The following is a 21,575-nucleotide window of genomic DNA, read 5'->3' on the forward strand; positions in this document are numbered from 1 at the left end:
GGGGGGGGGGAAACATTTTCTTTTTTTTTTGTTGGCCGGAACTGGGCTCGGACGCCACCCTGCGGAATGGTAGTGCGCACTTCTAAACACTACACCACAGCGATCGCTTAATTAATTTTAATCATTAATCGCGATTAACCATTTATTCGTTAATTTTTAGTCATTCATAGACTAACATTTTGTCGACAATACTTGCATAAGATAGTCCCAAATTTTCACAAAAGAGAAAAGTGATTTTTTCAAAACTTTTGAATGACGTCTTGACTGAACTTACTAATTCGGAATTTCTACTATTACTTATAGAGTAGGCTATTCATAAAGTCTGGGTAATGAAATAAAAATTTTTCTGTTATAAGTTCCATAAATATAAGGAGACTTTTATTGTTTAATTTATTTTTTGCACATAAACTTGTATCTTGAACTTTTTTTTCCAAAAAGTGAGGATGTCAAAATTTCAATAGATATCGGATGTACGGTAATTTTCCAAAGAGATCTCCTAATAGATAAGTTCATGAAAATTATTCCAAACGAAAACTTAAAATTGATAAAAATAATAATAACTAAATTTAACTAATTTATATTAGAGGTTTGAAGTTTATCCCACTGTAAGTATGAAATCTTCAGCTATGTGTTGCCATTGTCACTTTTTCGTAGCCATATCAACAGCCTGACAATTAAGACGATTGTGACATTTCATGCTACCATACGCAATATCTTAAATCCTTCAAATTTTATTATTAACCTTTTGTTTGTTAAAAACATTTTCTCCTTAGATTTGAAACTTGATCAAGCAAAATTGCCTTTGTTTTTGACTAAGAGATGCTCAATAAGCTCAGAATTGTAGTTCTCATTTGCATACATAACAATAAATTATTAATTTTTTTTTCACACCAACTCCAATATTGAATAGTAAAATATATTTTAATCTTACCCAAATAAACAACGATTTAGTTCAATGGTCAATCACATATAGAGTATAGGGTGGTACTGTGTTAAAGTTTTAAAGTTTTTAAACGTAAAATGACGGCTAATACCTTTTTAAGCGTTTTGTAATTTAACCAAAACTCATTAGCATCTACTCAAGCAAGGAATTATTTACTTTTCAACATGCATTAGCAGAGTGCACTTCTCTTTTGTTTACAATTTGGTTGTCAAACACACTACATCGGATCTTTTGACACATTTACCAGAATGTACCACCAGGTAACTTCTGACAAAGAGATGACCTTACTCTTATTTGTCCTCTCAGTTGCCAGAAAACCAAGTACGATTTCCGGTAAAATCTGGAAATTCTGGTAAAAAATGGTAATTTCGGACTCCGTCGGGTTCACAACTAAATAATATTGGGAATACTTTTGAGGTGTTTGAAGAGGGTTGCGACCTGTTTGAAACTAAATTTAATTATAGTAATCATATTTTGACCTTGACACTTTTGCTAAGTTTTGGCCGAGCTTCTCCTCCGATTTGTAGCGTGCGCCTTTGCTGTCACACAAATGGGAGGGACCAACAAACTTACGCCGACGCCGAACGGCGATACAATTTATATGATGAGCTATTTTTTTTATTAAAGACACTAAGATTTTTAAAATATTTTCACTAAAATTTTATCAACCTAAATGTAAAGCTTATGCCAAGTAGTTATCTAATTTAATGTAAATTTTAAAAATTTTCAAGATAAAACATGAATTATATTTAAAACGTAAATGTTAATACAACTGTTTTATATATAATCCCAAACATATGATATAAAATCCCCTCTACCAAAAAACTTAAATTGGGTAACGCCGGTTTGAATTTTTACAATTGAGCAATTGTCAAAAATCTTCCTTTTTATCAAAAAGTTATTTACCAGGGTGTCTTTGAACTAATGATTGGTACTGAGTTAAAGAATGCACACACATAAAAGATTGCAGCCTTTTCAATACTCATTCAGTGTTAAACCTTTTTTTGATTGGGCATTGGTTTTTTCAATCTTGCTATGAATATGTTGATGTGTGAATTCATAACTGCTTTGAGAGAATGGAAAATTCAAAAATTTTAAACCTCAATCCTAAGCGAAGAATAAGTAATGAAAACTGGAAAAGAAAATTGTTGATTTAAAATTGAAAATGATTTCACACTTACACAGCTCTGATGTACATATATACATATGTATACACGCAACATATTTTTGTATCGATTCGAACAATTTGATACAATCAGGCACTTGTACCTCACACGAATCATGCATGCATGTACGTACATATACACGCAACACACTTTAGTATCGATACGAAAAACAGTTTCGTTACCGCACAATATGTTGTGTTGTATTGATTCACGTTGATGGTGCACATGCGAGTAACGAGGTTATTATATGAGTAACGATTCAGTACTTTGAGAGAGTATGTATGAAATATCATGTTCTGACGTGCAAGAATCAGAAAGTTAACAGGTTCTGTTATATTGATTTTTTTTACCGAAAGTAACTTCTAGATTATCGGCCGCTGTGGTGTAGTGGTAAACAGTGCGCGCTTCCACTCCGAAGCACCTGGGTTCAAATCCTGGTCACAGCAACATCACAAAAATATAGAAAAAAGGGTCCCTCGGCAGGCAATGGCAAACCTCCAAGTGTATTTCTGCCATGAAAAACAGCTTCTCATAAAAATACAATCGCCGTTCGGAGTCGGTGTAAAACTGTAGGTCCCTCCACTTTGTGTGACAGCATAAAGGCGCACGCCACAAGTCGGAGGAGAAGCTCAGCCAAACACTAACATATGTGTAAGCGCCAATCTGTTATTATTATTACTACATTTAAAATTTTTTTTTAATTAGGCAAAATTGTCTATGAGTCAATGATTAGCTCCTAAACTACTACTCCGGTTGGAAAATATCGTATACGTAGAAGATACTAAATTTAATAAGATTCACTGTTGTAGAAAGAAATTTAAGATTCGAAAGTTAAAACAAAAACTATGCAATTAAGTGAGTGCACTTTTTCACATCTCTAAAAACCGAAATTTTGCTATATATCAAAAACTATTATTGTTTGTGATATTTTGACTTCATATTGAGATTCAGCGGAAAATTTTACTTAAGAAGAGATGGTGTGGTGCTACAGGTTAGATTTCTTGGAAACTAGTATAATTATCCATTAGATGAAAAGTTTTCTCTAATTATTTTTAATTCACACCGCTTTTATCAATTCCAATGGTACTATTTTTATTGCATGCAATATTATTAAGTAAGTGGAGTAGGCCTACCGGGGAAACCACGTTAAAAAAACGCGCCAAATACACTACCCCACAACTACACAGCCGCACAGTGCTTCCCTTCCATATAAAATGTGGGAAAAAATAGAATTATGCACGGATTTAAATGATGATTCGCTTCTTAGTAAAATTAAGGACGTCAAATTCAAAAATTAAATTTGTTTTTGGATAATTTTCATACTTTCACTGTAAAATGCTGTTTGAAGTTAAAAAATTTGGGTTCTTGTGGCTTTTACATAGGTATGTTCATATACTTCGTTCTATTTTCAAAAGTGAGGTGTCAAATGACAGGGCTTGGCCAGTAGATGTGGAATGCAGTTTTTTATTTTTGGAAAGGGTTGCCACCTGTTACAAATTTTATTAAAATTATTTAATAAGTCAAATGAATTAGATATTACAATATGGGTATCATTTGAACTAGTTTTGGAAATACTTTACTTCTAAACGACACGTAGAAGGGTTGCCACGTGTTTAAAAATCAAATTCACTTTAATTAAGGGAATAAGAAAACTGAAATGTGTATATCAATATGAGTATCAGAAAAATGAAAGAATTTCACATATTTAGAAAGTAATAATTGAAGAGTAAAAACATTCCTGAGTTAATTTAAGAGTAATTTAAAAAGAATGTAATTAGAACAAATCACTGATTGACAATGTATGTATTTGTAGTTATTAAAATAACAAATACGATGGCGTAATCCTATGGTTTGACGTAATTATTATTTAAGTTTAACTAAATTAGACTATACAAACAGGTGGCAACTCTAATCGTGATATTTTTAAGCCAAGATCTTCTTAACCCTCTTTCGTCTGACTCCCTCATGGTGATACCTATCTATTTCAAATACCTAATTCCTTTAACTCAAGTGGAATTAAATTTTTTGAACAGCTGGCAACTCACTGCATGTGGTTAATACACATTTCAATTAATACCCATCTCTCAGTTATTTATTTAACTTATAAAAAAATTTTAATCTAATTTTTTAACAACCTAATTTTTTAGCAGGTGGCAACTCTTAAAAAAAATTTACCTTCTATTGTGCACAGGTCAAGCTTTTTAATCTGACACTTCATTTTCGAAAATGGAACGAATCGTGCAGATCTCAAGGCACTGACAAAAAACGAAAAAATAATTTTATGCATTAGCAAAAAACGCATTACTTCAGAAAGTGCAAAAAATGAGCAGGTTTTTATTTCTTCTTTTGAAAGCTAAGAGCCCGTACTATTTAATAAAATACTAAAAAATAACTAATTTTTACATATATTTATTGATTCCATTTAAATTTAGCATTTTTTTAAATTTGGTTAAAAAAAAATTGTTTTTTCTGGAATACCGCAGGGACACCCTATGTTTGATTTTAATCCAAAATTTTAATTCCTGTAACTCTCTACTATCCATATGGAAACAAGAAACGTCAAACCAACTTTTTATTTCAAAGAATATATTTTTCACATTTTTTTCTGTGAAGAGCTTACGCATGGCTATGCTCTTATTAAAATTCTTAGTATAAAATTTGTCGACTTTAGTGGCTTCCTGGCGGCATATAATTAATTTTTTAGCGAAATGTCTGTTTAATTCTTTTTAGTGGATAAATTGTCTTTACAACAAGTAATTTTTAGCAAAAAAAAAACCGATCGGATCTTAACCAGATTAGTATGGGACCACCTCTGAGACACTACCTTTCCGATGCAAGAATTATCGAAATCGGTTGACGTGGTCCAAAGTTATGCGGTAACATACATAAAAAAAAAAAAAAAAGATTCCGACGAACTGATAACCTTCTCCTTTTTAACCGACTTCCAAAAAAGGAAGATTTCGATAATTCTTTTTGCATCGGAAAGGTAGTGTCTCAGAGGTAGTCCCATACTAATCTGTTTGAGATCCGATCAGTGGATCATGAGATATATATATATATATATTTTTTTTTATATGAAAGTTGAAGTCGGTTTTTTTTTGCTTAAAATTACTAGTTTGGAAGTCGGTTAAAAATACCAAACAAGTTCACATTGCTGATAACGAATTTTTCGATTTTTGCCCGCTTAGGCGGCACTGTGAGCCGTACTGATTTAAAATGTGGGTATCTGCATTTTTCTTCGAATATGAGTTATTCTCAACGATGTGATGTCTTGAAAATACGAATTTATTCATGCATAAAGAGTTTTCAAATTATAAATAATGATGAAGTTATTGGCAATATAGGGCAATACCTTACCAGCAACTTACACTTCGGCCGGCTGTCCTTACCACGTCACTGACGAATCTCCCTAAAGCAGTGTTTGCATTATTCAACTTTGCGTTCAACAATTGCGTTCAACTCAACGCAGGGTTGCACGAAAAAAAAGTTGAATGGCTAAATGTTGGCTGGCGACCAACTTTGTTGAAAGCGATTAGTTGAAAGGCCATTCAACCAAAAGTTGAATGCAAAGTTGAACAATGCAAACACCTTTTTATGGCGAATATTTTGATATTTTTTCATATGTTGATATTTTTAGCCATTCAACTTTTTTTTCGTGCAACCCTGCGCTGAGTTGAACGCAAATGTTGAACGCAAAGTTGAACAATGCAAACACACTTTTACTTTAACAAAGGCGTGGCCGCCTTATGTAAGTAGGAATTTAGAATGTACATTTGGTATCAGACATACTTCTGAGCCGCTTTAACAAGTAAGTTACGTGTAATGCAGAGCAGTCGCTCGGAGTAGTTCGGTGCTTGGAAATAACTTCGGCTGCATGTTATTTTGCAACTGACAAAGTAATGTGTCGTCGGAGGTATTCATTTTGCGCTTTACTAGTAGATGACATTGGCCATGATGACAATTTTGGTACTAAAAACTGAAAGAAAACATGGCTTACCTCGTAAGGTGCTTACCTATTATCCTAGTGGGTTGCTGCTGTGTACATGTGTGTGTATAAATTTGAAAAGTAATTTGCAAGGGTCTCCACATACACAACAAACATACAACCTAAATGTATACTATGCACTTAGCTTTAAATTTTAATATTTTCGCAGCTCCCTATGTTTATCTTCATCTAAAGCAGCGATCACAAGATTTGTAAATTTTAACAGTTACAGAGTGGTGTTGTTTGAAAGTTGTTATTGAGCTAAACTCATTATTTCTAGACAACACCACTCTGTGACTCAAAATGTACAAATCTGTACAAATGTATAAATGTTGTGATCCCTGCTTAACAGCTTCTTTACAGTGTTCACTACTGCTAGCAGGGGCGAACGCAGGTAGGGGTTTTGGGGGTTCAAACCCCTCCCGAAATGCCTGCGGAAAATTTTAAGAAATTTCTCTCTTTGTATTTAGTTAATTACGTAAACAAAAGCAATACTGTTTTTATTTCCGTAAAAGTTTGTACGAATTTTCAACTATTCGCAAAAATTTGCAAATAAAGAACAAACCGAGGTGAATGAGCACAAGCTTGGAAGCATAACCGGACTAAATATTGATGTTGATAGATATCATGGCACGCCATGGCATTTTAGCGATATACGTTTTCTTCCCCGCGCCCGCACTCTCGGACACCATGTCTGAAGTATGTTGAATTATACTTGCAACAATGCACTTTCAACATAGGCTGGAATTACTTTAAGACCATAAGAATTGGCAGGCAAACTTGAATTCACCTATATATATAAATGTGAATGTCTGTTTGCATATTACCTTATAACTTCTGAACCGCGGCACGGAATCGCACGAAACTTTGCACACTTATTTGCTTTTACCCCGGGAAGGTTATGGACAGTGCTGGAAAAGAGGGCGTGGCACCTCCTATACATACTAAAATTTTCATATTGTATATCTTTTGAAATATTTGTGGTAGAGCATTGGAACTTGCTGGCGAGATAAATAAAATTAATTCCATACTCATGGGAAAAAATTGGCGGTATTGGAAAAGGGGGCGTGGCACCTCCCATGGGCGTGAATTATTTAATCAGCTCTAACCTCGGAACCGTAAGTCACATGAACTTGAAATTTGGTATACAAACATATCTATAGTAGATGCTTATCTTAAGGTATATGTAAATGAGTTTGTAAAAGGAGGCGTGGCAGATAACATAGGCGTGGAATTTTTAGTCAGTCATAACTTCGGAACATAAGTCACATGAACTTGAAATGTGGTATGCAGGTATGTATGGTAGGTGCTTATAGTAAGGTATGTATAAAAATAAGCCTGTGGAAGGGGGCGGAAAATCCCAAAGGCGTGGAATATTTTACCAGTTATAACTTCGGAAACATAAGTCACATAAACATAACATTTGGTATGCGGACATATCTATGGTAGGTGCTTATAGTAAGGTATATATAAATGAGTTTGTAAAAGGGGCGTAGCACTTAACATAGGCTTGGAATTTTTTGCCATAACTTCGTAACCACAAGTCACATGACCCCTATAATTCCTTCTGGCGTGGGGTGAAACCCGCGGGTAAAAGCTAGTTTCCTACATACTTTAGTTAAAATTCTGTCCAAATTTCAAGTCATATGAAGTACGTTGTTCAGCAGCCAGCCCTCCTGATATCAATTTATATGCATACTAGCTTTTACCGCGGGTTCCACCGCACGTCTTTATACAAATATGAAAAACATTTTATGTAACGGTGTTATATTTCATTTCTTCTCGAATTTTAATATAGCCGTGATAGCATAATAACGTAGAATAGTTGTTTAGCTGGGGTGCTATGAAATCAAAAGCAATAATATGTTCATAATAAAATAGTTTTAATAAATTATATAATAGTTGAAATACCAAAGTTGTATTGTAATAACTAAATTTTAACTATCTAATTTCTTACTCTAATATTATTCCGCAGCATGTTTTTAGTACTTCAATGCATCTATTAACATAAAATTTATTTTCGATAAAGAGTTGGTTTTATTTTAAGGCATCCTTTTTCATTAACCGACTTCCAAAAAAGGAGGAGGTTATCAGTTCGTCGGAATATAAATTTTTTTTTTTTTTTTTTTTTTATGTATGTTACCGCATAACTTTGGACGTCAACCGATTTCGATAATTCTTTTTGCATCGGAAAGGTAGTGTCTCAGAGGTGGTCCCATACTAATCTGGTTAAGATCCGATCAGCGGATCATGAGATATATATATATATATATATTTTCTTATATGAGAGTTGAAGTCGGTTTTTTTTTTTTTTTAATTACTAGTTGTCATTGCAAAAGCTAAGTGAACTGGAAACTGAAGTTTTTTAAATTCTAAAGGCATATCAGAAGGAATTAAAGGGGTCATGTGATTTGTGATTCCGAAGTTATGGCTGATAAGAACTTCCACGCACATGTTATGTGCTACGCCCCCTTTTACAAACTCATTAATATATACCTTACTATAAGCACCTACCATAGATATGTTTGCATACCAAATTTCAAGTTCATGTGCCACGCTCTCTTTTATATATACCTTTCAATAAGCGCCTCCCGTAGACATGTCTTCGTACCAAATTGCAAATTCTTTCAATTATGGTTCCGAAGTTTTAGCTAATTAAACATTTGCAGGTCTGTTGGCGGTGCCACGCCCCCTTGCGAAATTTATGACATATTTTCAAATAAGACCATACCTATAACCTTCTCGGGGTAAAAACTAGTAAGTCTGCCAAGTTTCGTGCATTTCCGTGTCGTGGCGCAAAAGTTATAAGGTAATAAACAAACAGACATTCACATTTATATATATAGATAACAAGCTAAGCTCACAAACAATTTCAATCGATCTGAAGAATGATGGGTTTTTTGGGCATGAGCTCTCCGTCTAGATGCTCTGGTAACACCACTTTATATACATACATACTTTACATAATCCCTAAAAGTACTACATATATACTATATGCACATTTTGGTTTGCGTTTTAAGGTTTTTGAAGCTTTCGAAAGGGGAGAAGTAATTGGAATTAATTTACATATCTATCTACCAGAGCAAAAAGTGCTACGTACCGAATGCATTCTGTAAAAATAACGAACTATTTTAAATTGAAAACTTCTGCCCCTCCGGCTGCCGAATTTTCACAAACAGCCGAAAATTCATCTGACGAGTGTCAAGTACGGAAAAAATGAATACGCTCCGGCGCTGGGAAACTTGGTGCAGCTGATTCCAGAGTAAGAGTTCATTTCCACCACGCCTTAACTGCAGTTAATGCCTACGGGAAAAGGAAATTAAAACAGGTCTTGGTGAAAGTGGGCTATAAGTTACCCGAGTCCCACAGTTCTCAGGACGTAATGATGAGATAGAGAAAATCTTATTGGAATTTTACTAGCATGTATGAATATTAACGTTTAGGCGTAGTTTGATTAAGGCCCAAAAATGGTCGCTTCCCTAAGTTTAAAAAATCAACACCCTCATTGTTTTCAATATTCCGGTCATTTCACAACCCTCTGCGTCACGAAAATCAAGTTCTAAGTTCTCTGCAACCGAATTTATATATCCACGTCCTTGCAGGTTCCTCTTAATGATGCGTCAAATTTTGGTCACCGTAAACTAAGCAATAACGAGAATTATGAGCTCCTGGAATGTCCGTGGGCACCGGATGCTGCTTTTACATTTCCGCCTTCGACTAAACGTAATTTGACATTTCAATTATCATGTGTTAAAATGTGTCAAAGGTAATTTTCTACATTTAAATTCAAATGCCATGCTAATATTTAAATTAATATTAGCGGTATTCATCTAAACCGATAGCTTTATCAAGCAGATATTCTTGTAAATTTAAGAGCTCTGTTACATGAACGCCCCATACTCTCTTTTTGTATACACTGCGACAGAGTTACACTGTCTTCAGGTTATCAAGATTATTCAGTGATATCGTTGTAGAAATTTATTTAAAATGTGTAAACGAGTTTCCATACAAATTATGACAGTTGATTTCCAAAGTTTACACAATTATAATTTTATACGGTTTATAAGGTTTGATGAATACCCTTATTATGTTTTCAATGTACCTACGGAGCATAGTCCAACACCTGTGTACCTAAAGGTATACCGATTCTTGCAGATAGGGCCAACACTTCCTGTGACACTTATTTCCAGTGAACGCTCCTTCTTAAGCTTGAATCATATTTACGAAGTAAAACTGGGGAACAAAGATTAGATGGTTAAGCTTTACTTAGCATCCACAGAAATATAGAAGTTGCGAATAAAGAAATACTGATTACAATATTTTCTTTTAAGTCGAAGCAGTAGAGAAATGATATTTCACATTTTTCATGCATACATATGTAATAACTCGAATTTATGGAAAAAATATAGACATTTTGTACCACCGAAACGCATATTTGGTGCTACTGATTAAATGAAAAAAAAAAAATAATAATTTTAAACCCCTCCCGAAAAAAATTTCTGCGTTCGCCCCTGACTGCTAGTGATAGCAGAGCGTAATTTGCCGGCGCAACTATGTAGGATAGTTTTAGGCAGTGGTATAATAGATTCTATTGTGAATTCCTTGGTAAGATAAAATACCGGAAATTAGTTTGAATAAATCAGCTGTTAACCTTGGGATATTTCTATACGAATTTCTGTAGAGCACCTACCGGGTGTGTGGTTTGTACTTGATCTGAATGCTTCAATTAAATAACACACCGATATGTTTCTAATTATGCTCCTAATTCGTGACACATTGGGCGCGTTCACATTGTCTAACCGTAGACTGTTTGTCCTAGAAACGCACAGTAGAGTAGTTCCGCTCAGTTCAATAGTTGCCAACTTTCCGCCATTTTTCCATCGTACAATTTTTTCGCTACCTGAACTCAACGTGTTTTGCAGTATATACAGTAGCCAACCTTTTTGGGTTGTTGTTGTAGTGATCGTTGTTGTTGTAGCTATATTCATGCTTGACGAAGGCACTGGGTTGTGTGCTGCTATTTAATGGCCTTCCTCAGACTTTTTTTTAGATTTCAGGGTTGTGTGCTGCATTATTACTAGATAAATAAATTTAAGTACTTGACAAATCGTGATTTTATTAAAAGAAAATTACAATAATTATAAAAACCAAACAAACGCTCGTGCGAAATCTCTATTTTTGTATGTTGTCAAAGTTTGTACATGGCGATATTGATGGTAATACAAGCAATGCATTCATTTGAGGATTTGATGTTACTTGAGAATTTAGGCAACGTGCGAGCTGCCAGGTTCTGTTATCAATATAATTAACACAAGCCTTTCCCCGTTGTTACCTTTCAATAAATAGAATTAACAAATATTCGAAATAAATTTGATTTACCTATTTTATAAAAAAAAAAAAAACGTTGCCCGTGGATCGGGAGTACTGGAGAAACCACGTAAAAAAAAACGCGGCGAAAAACTCTACCTCAGCGCTGGTGGGGCAATGAGTTTTACGGCGCATTCCGTACATTGCTATGCTTACCGCATTCCCGGCCGTGATCTAAGCGTCGTACAAGAAAAGGTAGGCACAAAAGTTTTGGAGAATGAAATTCTCTACAACCTTCGAATTTCAATATGCCATGTATTTTCAACAGAAATTGTCAAAAAATTGCGAAAGCGGTGAGAATGTAAAATATTTTCGTAGTTTTTGCTAATTTTTTACAATAAAAAATGCTATTTTTAAAAAACCTTCTACATAACAAATGTGGAAAATTAAATTCTCTACATATGTATGTATATGTATTTAACTATTTTTTATGAAAAATGCAAAATTAGCTTGCAAATCGCAAAAACCCCCAAAAAAAATAAAATCCAAGATGGGGGAATGTTACTAAATGAAATTTAGGGGCGAGACTGTGGATCCATGATCTACGTTTTAAATAGAAGTAAACTGCATCAAAAAATCGCTGTTACCATTTTTTTTGTTTAACTTTCCTACCAAATTTAACTAATTTTTCTGGGTTAATCGCTATGTTTCGAACGTTCCCGGCCGTGATCTAAGCGTCATACAAAACCAATATAGGTATACAAGTTGTGAAGAATGAAATCCTCTACAACTTTTGAGTTTCAATATGCTATGTATTTTCAACAGAAATTGTCAAAAAATGGCGAAAACCGTGGCAATGTAATTTTTTTTGGCAGTTTTCGCTAATTTTTTACAATAAAAAATGCTATTTTGAAAAAACCTTCTATATAACAAATGTGGGAAATTAAGTTCTCTACGTATTTGTATATAAGCATTTTTTACGAAAATGCAAAATAAGCTTGCAAATTGGGAAAAAACTCAAAAAAACTTAAATTAAAGATGGCGCAATGTTGCCAAATGAAATTTAGGGGCAACAGTGTGGATCCATGATCTACGTGTCAAATAGAAGTAAACTGCATCAAAAAATTGCTGTTACAAATTTTTTGTAAGAAAAAGTATAATTTTACTGGGCTATTAGGTATGTATGTATGCAGATATTTAAATGCCGGTTTGCTGTTCGCGCGACAAACTTTTTTAAAAACGAAGTAAATTAGTACAAATTGTTAGTCATTTTCATTAGAGTTTGAGTAACTCCTTTCACTTAATGGCTTTTAATAACTTTAACGAGACCTTAACTTACTTTATTTATTCATTTTAGTGCAGTTTTGACAAAATTTTCATGCTAAAAAATCTTTTGTTACACTATTTTATTTATTCCTTTTGTACATGTTAAATAAAAGCTTGTTTTTAAAAAATATTTTTTTTTACATTACTTTATTAAATTTATTTATTATTATTCTTGGTCGTTTGAGGCCAACAATCGATTTTTAGAACAACGTATGTACATACCCAAGTTCTTTGGCAGGATTGGAGGCATTTTTGATATTACAGAACGGCGCTTGTGACTTTTGATACAAATAAATTCTAAGAATTTTGCGGTTAATAAATCAATACACGGGCGAGTTCAATTAAGCAAGTATATGGAAATGTTTTATTTGCAATATTAACCCTCTAGTAGGCTGAACCGCCTCCAGACGGTCGTTAACTAAACACGTGTTTAGTGCACCTATAATAATTTTTTTCTATATTCGAAAAGCACGATCTTTAGAAAGAAAGCGTACCTTTACGACGATGTAAATTTTAATCCGTTATGTCAATCCGTTTTATTTTAATCGGCAGTTGAATCACAGATTGTGAAAAACTCGGTTAAAATTAATTATTTCTTGCTATTAAGTAATTTCGTAATTAAAGAAATGTTTTCTTTTTAATCATTTTTTGATACAAAAAAAATTAGTGGGTTTCGTAGTTAAAAGCACAGTATTTTGATATAAGTTTTATAATCATGTCACCATTCGAAATGGAGAAAATTGCTTTCGAACAAAGACCGTCTACAGACCGGCTTGCCGACATTTAAAAACCCAGTTTGCATTTTTGACCGTCTGTAGACGGGCTTGCCGGTTTGTAGGTGAACATTGTGTAAGAGAAAGCTGAAAAATCTCCAGACGGTCTTGGTTTTTCTCCACTGTAGGAAAAAGTTACTGTCACAGATCGAAATGGACATCATTTTTGGATTTCTCGTGCTAAAATCACCCATTCCTGAATTTTTCATCTCATACAAAAATTTACCTACTAGAGGGTTAAGCGAACGAAGAAGTAGTAAACAAAAATATTCTATGTACAGGTTTTTATATATGAAAAAAATGACAGCTAGGAATGTCAAACAACAAAGTTAAATAGCTGAATACAATAGCCAATTAAAATATGCCACGTATTAATGGTCTTGTTGCTTTCGACACTCTCTCATTGTTTAAATATAACATCCCTAAAAGCTTTAAATTATTCTTAAAACGTTGACTTGTTAAGGGCTTCGTAAATATATCAGCACGTTGCAGCTAAGTGTTGACATATTTGAATTCCAACATCAGATAGAAGTTGTTGAAGCCAAATTAACTCCTTGGCCCCTTCGCGCGCGGCCATACACTCGGTTTCCGTTGTGGGCAAAGCAACCGTTTTTTGACGATGGCTCCTCCAGGTTACGACACTGTCGTTTATGAGAAACGCATAGCCTGTTGTAGATCGCCTTGTATCGATGTCACGAGCGAAACCTGCATGACAATAGCCTTCAAATATAAGAGCATTACCTGATCTGTACTTTATGCAGTAGTCTATTGCGGCTTTCAAGTAACGAAATATCCTCCTGACGGCTTGTATATGACAGTTTTTTTTGGATTTTCGGTGAATTTGCTAACTTCGCTATGCAGTTAAGAAATATCAGGTCTGAATACAGTAGCTGCATACATCAAACAGCCCACAGCTTCTCTGAATGGATATTTTACATTGTCTTCCTCGCTAGATTTCGAAAGATACACATTACTGTCACTTGGTGTTGAAATATCTTTTGCATCATCCATATTAAATCTTTTAAGTATTTTTAATATGTAGGAACGCTGCCAGATTTTAATAGTTTTATTTAATCCGTCTCTGTGAATTTCAAGTCCAACATACTAATTGTTTTCACCATAAGTGATACGAAAATTGTTTGATAATTTTTCAATAAATAATTTTAAAGCAGTTTTGCTAGGAGATATTATCAACGCATCATCAACATATAAAAGCAAAATAATCTTACGATTTTGAATACTCCCATAAAAGACACAATGGTCGGATCTGGATTGCTTCATTTTATATGTTTGTAAAAAATCAGTAAATTTTGAGTTCCAATTACGAGAAGCTTGCTTAAGGCCGTAAAGACCCTTTTCGAGACGAAAAACTAAATTATTACCGGAAGTAACATTGATGCCTTTTGGAATACTCATACAAATTTCCTCACTGAGCTCGCCATATAAAAACACAGTTTTTACATCAAATTGCGTCATTTCCATATCTTCAAAAGCAGCTATCGTCTTGGCAACTCTCACTGAATCAAATCGCACTACTGGCGAATATGTCTCCTTGGCCACTAATCGTGCTTTATATACTGGTTTTTGATTTGGTATTGATTTAATTTTAAACACCCATTTGCAGCTAATAATATTTTTATCCCAGGGTTTTTCGACCAAATCCCAAGTATGATTAAGCTCAAGGGAGCTTATTTCTTCGTTTATAGCGAATTTTCAGTTTTCTACATATTCCGAATTCACCGCGTCATCATATGAATCCGGTTCTGGGATAGCTGCAAAACAGCCCATGTAATCGTACCCAAAACGTTGAGGGGGTACAACTTCTTTCCGTAGGCCATACCGCTTGTGCTCTCTTGCGTCAATACTTGAATCAGTAGATGTAGAATTGGTAGGTGTAGTCGACACGTCGGTTGTTGATGCTTCCGTTTTCATCGAAGCCTTTGGTGTGCCAGATATATGCTGTCGAAAAGATGAAACGTTTTCATCTTGTTGTTGTTCATGGCTAAGATTGTTTATTTCTTCTTCGTCTCCATCGTGAAAAGGTCCAACTTTTATTAGCTTTTCGTTGAAAACGACGTCGCAGCTAATAACTACCTCAGCTGTCTCTTGATCGTATAGACGAAAATTTTTTGACGAAGGTTCATAACCAACAAAGAACATGTTCTTTGCTTTGGCGCCCCACTTTTTTCTTCCGAGCTGTTTGGGAAGGAAGACCATGCATTCGGTGTCAAAAACCTTCAAGGGACTCAAATCTGGGTTTCTACCAAACCAGCTTTCGAATGGCGTTTTTAACCGATTTTCCAATGCTGATCGATTAAGAATATATACTGCCGTTCCTACGGCTTGAGGCCACAAAGTTTTGTTTAGACCGCTTGCCAGCAACATGGTAGGAGCAGATTTTTGAACGGTCCTATTTTCCCTTTAGACGAAACCGTTTTGCTCTCCAGAACAATACCATTGTTCGCCAGCAGCTCGGCGACGCCTTTATTCATAAACTTCGTGCCGTTGTCGCACCGAATATATTTCACAGTTTCGCCAGTCATGTTGCGTACCATAGAAATGAAACATTTCAGTTTTTGGAGCACTTCAGAGTTATTGGATAAATATACCTGAAACATGTGCTTTCTTCCTTAAGCAACATGAAATAGCGAACTCAACCAATACCAGGCTCAGGCATGAGTCCAAGTCAGCGATGCCATTGTTGCAGTGTATCAAGTTATGCTGAGTTTGCTGCATAATCATTTCGCTGTATAACATCATTCTAAATTGATTTTTGCAGGCATATTCTGCGTTGGAACCAAAAATTTTGTTACCGGTAAATAAAGTTCCTGCTATATTTTAAACCCTTTTCGCATTCGCACTGGTAAATTTTGTTACCATTTCATACGCGGGTAACAAAATATTGCCCCGTGAAGTATGCAGCACCAGAATTTATACAAAACTTCATAGCTGAATTGCCGAATAGATTAAATTGTTACCAAGCAGTGGCGTAGCCAGGGGGGGCTTAGGGGGGATAGATCGCCCCCCCTTCGTCAGTGAAATGGAAATTTTTATTTTTGAATTAATAACACAATACTATTTTACCCTTCCGTTTTATAATATTTTATTTCAGACTAATGACAAATTATCTTGTAATGAATATATAAAATTATCGGTTTGTGGATTATGTATTTGAATATTTGTGAAATACACTAGGCCATTTTGCTTAGTTCCCCACAGTGTTGGGAAATAATCTATAATCTATACAAAAAGTGTACTTTTCGACTGTAAATTGTATCGACTTTTTAATTTGCTCATATGCATGCATGCATACATAGATTCCCTTCAAGACCAATGCTTTGATGGTATACACGAGAAAGTTTATGTAGGTACATTTACATATTTTACACTTTTAACATAAATGTCAAGGCAGATATTTTAAGATACACTTCTTAACAAACAAATTTTTTAAAGTTATAATGAATGGATGAAGAACTTGAATTCAGTACTAAAACTTGACATTTCAAGTGCTTATCAAAACTTTATACATGTTAACTAGATTGGCCATTTATCTTAAAATTATATAATTTTAATTATTTGTTTATAAAAGTGCAGTTTACACTTTAACAAAACCCGTATAAATCCAAGGTCCAAACTTTCGTAAAGCTTTTTAATTAGATTTCCTATAAATACATATTTTGAGTATGCAGTTTTGTAGCCCGATCAATTCAAATAAAGCGCAAGTTTAAAATACATACATAGCTGCGGCTTATCGTTGATTTTTAATATTACTTTTTTTTTTTGATGAAGGCGTTGCTCATTTTCTTCATTAAACAAATCGTCAAACATACTTAGATAATATGGAAGAAAATTACCGACATCGTCAAAAATATGCCATACATCAACTGTAAATCACAGCACTTTATTAGACTAAAATTGAATGAGCTAAAAAACTGCAAAATATTAAGAGATCAAATTGAAATAGAAAGTTTGTAGATTTTTTTAATGTTGTTCAAAGATAAAACTTAATTTCATTTAGTGCTTGTTAAGGAATAAACTATAACTTTATAAACAAATAATTCTTATTAAAATATAATAAAATAAATAGTCAAATCTACTCAATATGTGAGTGTCGTAAAGTTATGATATTTAAGAACATCTCTTTCTTAATTAACGATGACACTTTTTCTATATGAAGCTGATTTCAACATTTTGTTTTAGTAAAATTTAGTATCGAAGATATTCTTTCAAAACTTGCCTAGGAATGTGATATAATGGTTCGTTCAAAACCTTTTTTCAAAACTGATAAAGGCAAAAACGAGAAGGCGAAGAGAAAAAGAGAATAAAAAAATTTCCCGCGGTGAATTTTCAGATTTTTAAGACGGTATAGTAATTTAATTTTTTAAATTTAAATAAAGCATGAATACCCCATGGAATAAACGAGTAGATAAAAAGTATAGAACGGTAAAACTGGCACATACATAAATATATGAAAGAATGCAGTCAGGCGACGCCTCTAGCCATTGTGTGTCACAAATTTAAGTTATCGATGGAAATTTTTTTTCATCACAAATCCTAGGAGGTATTCACTTGTTGTTTACCAGAGCATATATTTGTATAGCACCGAAACCTCTAATGGGGAGTTTCTCATTTGTAATATAAACATACCGGTCTGAATTTGACATCTGTAAATCTTCGAACCACTCTTTGCGTAAAGTCATGTGCTCTGTAGCACCTGAGTCAGCGATCCACACGTAACTATACGGAGCTGACATAACATCTGATGTTGACGCAATAAATGCTACCTCATCACCGTTTTTGTCTTTCTGCTTGTTGTATTCGTCTTTTTGTTTGATTTGTCTTTTCTTTGCACGATATTCTCTCTCCCAGTGTCCAATTTTATTACAAAAATTGCATTTTGATTTGCGCTTTCGCGGCGATTGACCTCTTGAATTCTCCCGACTTTGCATTAAACGCAGCTTCTGTTACTTCTGCATTGCTATTCTTCTTGAATTGATCTTCTTCTAATTGTAGCTTTGCCATCAAATTTTCTATAGTTCTGCCTTCCTTTATGTTGTACCACACGGTTTTGAATTTTGGTACCTTGATGGCAAACTGCTTATGATTCGTACCATCTTAATATTGTCGGATAGCTTTTCTCCTTGTGCCTCTATTTCCGCCGCCAAGGATGATACCTTCGACACATATGCCGCAACTGGCACGTGTTCCTGCATTCGTAGCGAGAAATATTCTTAATAAAGGCACAAGAGGTATACGCCGCCGAGCCACGCCGCCGCCGCCACCGTTTTTTGTCATTTTTCACTCGCCTGAGGATTAAGGTACAAAATATTCATGATATACAGTGGTCGACAAAATTATAGCTGCAGCACAAGTTTTAACAATTTATTTATTTTTTTATTATTTAGTGTAAATCCAAGTTTCAAACTTTGTGCAATATTAAAAAATTTAACAAACTTTCGCAAAAATTTTGAGCTTTTTAATTAGATTTCTTGGAAAGATTTTGAGTATGGAGTTTTGTAGCTCATTGAATTCTAGTAGAATAAAGTGCAAGTTTCAAATGGATAAAAATTAAAGTAGGTTTTTTTTAGAATTTTTCGTCTCACAAATAAACACAATTTATTTTTATATGGAAGAAAACCGTAACAAATTCAGTAAAATAAAAAATCAAGGGTAATTTTAAGCCATTTGTAACTTGCATTATATTCAACTTGAATTCAATGGGCTGTAGAACTGCATACTCAGAATCTTTCTAAGAAATCTAATTAAAGAGCTCGATTTTTTTGTTGAATATATATATTTTGTTGATATTACACAAAGTTTGAAACTTGGTTTTAGACGGATTTTGTTAAAGAATGAACTATATTTTTATAAAAAATTACTTAAATTTAATAACATAAAAAAAATAATAAGTTAAACTTGTCAATATGTGGTGCGGCTGTAATTTTTTCGACCACTGTACAATCAATGGAAGATATCGTAAAATTGCGTTTAAAATTATCGGAAGGGGTACACCATATTCCGATGGCGGAAGGTTAATATTGTTAAGCATTTTAAAGTTATTAACAGAAAACTTTTATGGGGTATAGTTTTTTGGCACGAGAAATCACATGGTCAAAACGTACTACGTCGCTAGCTTTCAGTTTTAATACATTAGTAAAATATATTATTTAACTAAACTATTCAAAAAGCGCAAATCTTTTACAACGATAAGTTGTTTATCTTGTTACTAAAATAAGGAAATAATGTTCTGGAACTGAAAAGAGAAAATGCAAAATGGTGTACTTTGTTGTCACTCTATTTATGGGCCATTCCATACAATATTTACACCTCAATATTTTTTTTGGGGTGAAATATTTTATTTACATTCTTTGTCGAAAAAAATTCCGAAATTTTGAACTCACAAAGAAGTATCTTATTTAAATTTTTTGCAGTTAATAAACTGTTTGTCAGAGAAAATCAGTAAGTAAGCAAAATGTGCGTAATTACCTCGGCTTTGTAACTATTAGAATGTGAGATATTTTTTTAATCATTTTTTTATTTATTATACACTGTTTTGATTTTTTTTGCAATCTAAGTAGCTGTCACAGTCTATGGAGTACACTGTAAAAATTTTAGAATGGAAAACACAAAACTGTAGTTTTTTCATGTGTGCGTACATAAAGTTTCAGCGCATGCGTTGACAGTGCTTCTTTATTTCCTTGCTTTTCCGTGCTTTATTTCCATTCTTAAATTTTTACAGTATATTCCATAAAGTCTGACCATTATTTAGATTGCAATAAAAAAAAATTAACTGTGCATAGTTAATTAAAAAAAATTATAAAAAATATATAAAAAATATTTATTTAAATCTATCTCACACTGTAATGGCAAGCCGAGGTAATTACGCACATTTTGATTGCTTAAGTGATTACGCACATTTTGATTGCTTAACTGATTTTCTCCGAAATATAGTTTATTAACTGCAAAAAGTTTAAAAAAGGTAATTCTTTGATATTTTAAAATTTCGGAGATTTTCTACGATATTTTCGAATATCATGACGAAATAAAAAATAGGTGTCTTCTTTCTTTCGTTAAAGAAAGTAAAAAAATATTTCACACCAATAAAAAATATTGCGGTGTAAAGATTGTATGAAATGATTTTGGAGTGAGGAGATTCGGAGTGATTTGGGAGGAAAAGTGAAGTGATTTTCGTAGTGAGTATTTACAACGCTTTTTTGAAACGCAATTACGGCCGTGGGGTTATTCGATTCAACTTTTTAATAAGCTAATTGGTTAATCGATTATTTTTATACCCGAGCGCACTTGTGCACAAGGGTATTATAACTTTGTTGACATAACGGTTGTTTGTAACAGGCAAAACGAATCGAGATAGATATAGACAAATGTATACATAAATGATCAGAATGAAAAGAGAAATCGATTAAGCGGTGACTGTCTGTCCGTCCGTCCGTCCGTCTGTGCACACGATAACTCGAGTAAAAATTGAGATATCTGAACGAAACTTGGTACGTGAACTTCTTTTGGGCGTGGGACGGATGGTATTGAAAATGGGCGAAATCGGATAATAACCACGCCTACCTCCCATATAACGGTAATTTTAAGAAATACGAAAACTGCGATATTTTAGTAACTACTGAAGATAATTCACTCAAAATTGATACTTACAATTAGTTTCAGACGGAAAACATGAATATTATAAATTTTTGGAAAATGGGCGTAGCCACGCCCACTTATGGTTATATGTGTATATCTTGGTAACCGCTGCACCAATTTCTTCCAAACTTGGCACAGTTGTTGGCCTTAGTACAGCATACTAAATGGCTGAAAATTTTAAAAATCGGACAATAACCACGCCTACCTCCCATATAACGGTAATTTTCAGAAAAACGAAAACTGCGATATTTTAGTAACTACTGAAGATAATTCACTCAAAATTGATGTTTGCAATGAGTTTTAGACAAAAAATAAGAATATTACAAAATTTTGGCAAATGGGCGTAGTCACGCCCACTTATGGTTACATGTGTATATCTTGGTAACCGCTACACCAATTTCTTCCAAACTTGGCACAGTTGT

Source organism: Rhagoletis pomonella, unplaced genomic scaffold (genome assembly GCF_013731165.1).
Source record: "Rhagoletis pomonella isolate Grant_MI unplaced genomic scaffold, Rhpom_1.0 Rhpom_scaffold_00005, whole genome shotgun sequence".
In the NCBI taxonomy this organism is placed as follows: Eukaryota; Metazoa; Arthropoda; class Insecta; order Diptera; family Tephritidae; genus Rhagoletis; species Rhagoletis pomonella.